The sequence below is a fragment of the Etheostoma spectabile genome, chromosome 1 (assembly GCF_008692095.1).
Source record: "Etheostoma spectabile isolate EspeVRDwgs_2016 chromosome 1, UIUC_Espe_1.0, whole genome shotgun sequence".
NCBI lineage: Eukaryota > Metazoa > Chordata > Actinopteri > Perciformes > Percidae > Etheostoma > Etheostoma spectabile.
Genome location: NC_045733.1, coordinates 27,979,995 through 27,984,752, shown reverse-complemented (window position 1 = coordinate 27,984,752; position 4,758 = coordinate 27,979,995). Strand labels below are relative to the sequence as shown.

At 41.0% G+C, this 4,758-nt stretch overlaps 1 protein-coding gene across 2 annotated transcripts in view; it reads left to right on the top strand.

Annotated features, from left to right (window-relative positions):
- LOC116694209 (enhancer of mRNA-decapping protein 3) overlaps positions 1–4,758 on the top strand; it is a 23,001-nt gene that overhangs the window by 3,670 nt on the left and 14,573 nt on the right. The window lies entirely within an intron of this gene.

Sequence of the window (4,758 nt, the reverse complement as noted above, 5' to 3'; positions counted from 1 at the left end):
GATCTCCCACACCAAAGGCATGTGTCACATCCAGTGCGCCATCCCCCCTCCAACAAACATACTTTTTGTAAATCTTTACAGTCCTTCCACGAACGAACAAACGAACCAAGCAGGCCTGCATCGTTGCACGATCCAAAGTTTCTTTTTAATACTTGCCATTTTCAGGCTGTAATGTTGCTCATAGGTTTGGGTTAATGTTGCTCGATCCTAGAGTTTAAGGTTAACTCAAATAAAGCGGAAAGCGAGGGACGTTACTGATGATGTAGAATATCACATAACATGTTGGACATACTTAGAATTCTAGTCCTTTTTTTTGTTATTAAATTGCATGATTGAATTGTTTGTTATTAACATTTCTTTTGCTGTTCTAATGAGTAAGGAATACACAAAGTTTGCTAACTTAGCAAATAACAGAATCCAGTTTTGTTCTGAAGCCTGTGACACTCAACACTGCAGGTGCTAAACGAGCTACTACAAACGAACACTGAGGAGTTAAAGGAGGGCATGATTGACCACTTTATTTTTAACAAATGTTCCAAACATATTAGGACAGTGTGACGTAGCTTTTCATAGGTTAGGCAAGCCCAGTTTATTTAAAGCTTTTGCTTAATCATTGTGAAGCTGCATCTCTTATTTTTTAAATGACTTTACCGTTGTTGGCAGGAATTTTCTACAGCAATAGACATACAGTACTCCTCTGTTGAGGAACAGAACACCGGTATTGTTCATAGACTGAAGGAAATGTGACACATAGCAGAAAGTTGCTACAAAAGAGGCTGAAAATGCAAAGTCACTCAGCATCACTGTTTCCGATGTATAAATGGTGCTCACACACCAAGCAGACGGAATAGAACTAGTGACAACGAAGGCAGACTGTGGCGTAGCCTCGCGTCTCCTCACATTGCCTGCGTCTGGGCCAAAAAGTTGCACTTGAACACACCGCAAAGGCTACAGTCGACGGCCAACAAGCGCGTACATTCTGCGCCTGCGTGACAAGAAATAACTCCAATCCAGCAGGCGGCGGTAATCTATTCGTCATTCATAAAAGGAAATCGTTATAAACTGTTGCTAGGATGCATACAACAAAGCAGCTTTGCCCACATTAGCCAGCAGCAGCACAGAGCCCAGTCCCTCTGCTTAACTCCCCGCTCCCACGCACACCGGCCGGGCCACTAGAATAAAATTTGTTGCCATTCGCACAGGTACAGCGCTGCACAGGTAAATAAAAGCAGGAGAACAATATAAAAGAGAAAACAGCTGTAAGATAAATTAACAAAGTATACATAGAATGCAGTACATACACAATGCATAGAATATCAACACAGACAACCTGAAATGGGTCAGTGTGGCTTCCCGGGCCTTCCTCTTGACCAGGGTTGATTGAACGTTGGAGAACGCTCGGCTTTGGTGAAAATAATAACACATTTTGATTTAATGTAATAAACATAAAAAGTGACTTTTTTCAGTGTCATTGACTTTTATGTTACCACCTGCCTTGATTAATCTATGTAAAGGGTGGGTAACAGGAACACGCAGAGTGGTTGTGAAGCTTATATTATTGTTTGTATAAGATTTTAGACATTGTAGTAGAAGTGTTGGATTCTTCTCAGTACTAGTACTCCATATTAATTTGTGGTGCCATGGTTTATAGTGTTGCTAATAAGAAGTCTCTTGTCTAGTGTCTTTCAGTCATAAGGGTCAACTTGTGACCACTGTTCCTCTTTGGGAGTTGTGAGTCATTTGAGAATGTATTTTGAGTACAGTGGCCGTGTGCACGCTGTTAGGTCATTTCTGATACCTCTAAAATGTTGCCATTTTAATTGTTTAAATAGCTTGTTAAAACTCTTTCAATTTTACTGTCTTTTTAAAAAGATTTAGTGAGTAGTAAAGTGACTTAAAATGAACCCCTTTTTATAACCAAAATGTGATTTTTTTTTTTTATTTTTTTATTTTTTTTTATAATAAAACAATCCAAATGACTACAAAATATCATGGAGTGTCAGGGCAGTTCTGCTGTCACATATCTCTGTCCCACCTTGATATAGAAATGCACATTTAGCACTTTTTCCAAGACCCAAGTTGTACATGTAGCCGTAAACCGCAGAATGTGTTACCTAACCTTACTGATTAGATAAAGGCTAAAAACAGCATTTCCTCTTGTCAACATCCAGTCAGCAGGAAGACTGCTTAGACAGCTCTGTGGCCTCTCCCAGAATCAGTTAAAACCCGTTCACTTTCACACTCAGGATCACCAAACAATGGAAAGTTCAGAGGTCAATAGAATTGGCTAATGGACACTGTAATATCCTTGAGCTTGGTTGTAAAATCGACCTCTGCTCTGGTACTTTCATTTGCATGGACGATGAAGCTAGGATGAAAAGAGAGCCTTTTTTATCAGTTATGAAAAGTTGACATGCTCATATTGCAGTCTGCATTTTTTTGTTTTGTGTCAACAAGACTCCTAGCTCGTTGACCCAGTCTATGCTCATTGAGAAGCTTGAGCATGGGACCAAACACTTTTCAAATTCCCCCTGAGATTCTCATAGCGTGCTAAAGGCTTGTACCAAAGTTCCTCTTTACAATATGTGTGTGACTAAGATCAATAAACATTCTCCCTCCCTCTCCGTGTCTGCTCCTAAAGAGAAGGTTGTGCAAAGCCTGGCTTTCGTGCCTCGTTACCCTCCTGTCCTCTCTCTCTCTCTCTTTCTACATATCCTCCCTCTCCCTTGCTCCTGCTCAGCACAGGAAACCCCCCTACCCCCCCACTCCCAGACAGGAAGCCATGTTGTCCCAGTGTGCTCAGAAGGCCAAAGCGATATCAATTGTGGAAGCAATGTTTACCTTCTGAGTTTTTATTTTAATCTCCAGCTCTCAGGCTGGTGGCCAGGGAGCTAATGCCCAAATCGCATGGGGCCAAAGTGCTGAGTGGCTTGGGCAGGGCTGGTCCTTTCACACGCAATGCCATGCTCCCAAGAAGCCCCCCGGCCACAAAGAAGAGAAAGCAGGGTGGGCCATTGCTTATACAAGATCTCGGATTCCAGAAATGGTTTCTGAATATCTGCCGTTTATCTTTCTGGGAGAGTAGGATGGGAATTTAGAAACTGCTTTTTTGTGAATGATGCAGAGTTGAATTCCATCAGACTTAAACAGATCTCATTAAAAGGGCATTTTGAAAGAGGACCCCAAGATTCTGCCCTTATGAAAACCGTTCCCATAACCAGCTCATTGCCTCTGTATATGGAGTGAAATTGTTTGCAGCTTTGTGTTTTCCCCATAAATCCCTGCTTCCAATTTCTTTTTAACCTCTACATACAGCATCTTGGAAAGGTTTTGCAGGGCACCCATGTTTTCATGCAGCTCCACACATTCACACTGAGAGCTTCCCAGTTTGATTACAGACTTCCACCAATAACCGCACAGCAACTCTTGTGTGTTTTAGTGTTTTTTAAGTACCTTGCTCGCAGGCACATCAGCTGTAGTTACTGAGGTGGGTCAGACTGTTGCAGATTCATGTTCAGATTTTCTCAGCTGGTTTCTGCATTTAAACCAGCAACAAGCATGTTTCATATTTATGGTAGAGTGGGTAGCTCAACCTTAGTCCTGTTGTCAGTGTTATTGTTCTCAAACCGCCATCTCCACCAGCTCTCTCTTCCTTCTCTTGGCTGGAGGTTACTGACACGCACAGTTATATGGCTCAATGTCTGTTTAGTCTTACATCTCAATGCATTTACCCTCTGTGGCCTGTAGGTTTTTACACACTGGCAGTCTGTTTATCTTTATCCATACCCGTTTGGCTGATTCATCTGTCCCTGATGAAATGAATCGACAGCTACCATTTAAGATACTGCAATAAGGTTAAATCTAGCATTTACCAGACCTGGAGCTGCTGTGCTATCTGAAATGCTAGGGACTGTAATGGAAAAATGAATATAAAATGACTTAAAAATAGTATTAAATATTCCTTAATTTGATTCATTTTTTACAGCTCAGCACTGTTATATGTGCTTCTTAATGGTGTAATTTTTGTTGTTTGAAATATTCTTGGCCTATGTCTTTGTACTAATTTTTGGTGGTGAGGTTGTCTTAAGTGGACACAGTAAAGATCACTGTTTCCCTACTTGTTATGCATTAGCCTGTTTGACTTGGAGCTCTGCCCAGTTCATTCAGATTTTTGATTCCTAGCATGACAAAACACTTCCTTGTAAATAAAGACATTGTTGGTTTGTGCTAATAAGCACGTTAGCTTTTATCTCTGTTCACACAGGTGAACACACTAACCCACCACCCTTCTCCCCAACACTTTAGACTGGACTTAATAATGTTGTTCTTACTTATTTTAATTCTAAATAACTTATGAATACTTAGTTGTATGCGTGCCTGTGTTCAGAGGGAAATTAGGCATATTAATCTTACCATATATTTTGGAAGGTCTGTAGTAGTGGTTGTAAGGCTGCGTTGTGGTATTGAGGCTGGTCTCAAATTAGCTTAATGTTGGTTGTTGGCTGATTATCAATACAAGTGTACTATGACTGGGTGTCTCGCGTGAGAGAGTCCAAAGTACCTTAGCTGTCACAGTGACAGTAGCGTGCGACTGTGCCTTTCTGTCTCCTTGTTAGCGTGAGAGCTCAGCATGGTTGGGGTTGAAGGCCAGGTTTTTCCAGTTTTTCTTTTTTTTTGTTCTCTGTTCATTTAGTTTTTTTGTCCGTGCATACATGTATGTAAACTTTGAGTACCGCACAGCCAGCCATTGTATGTTTT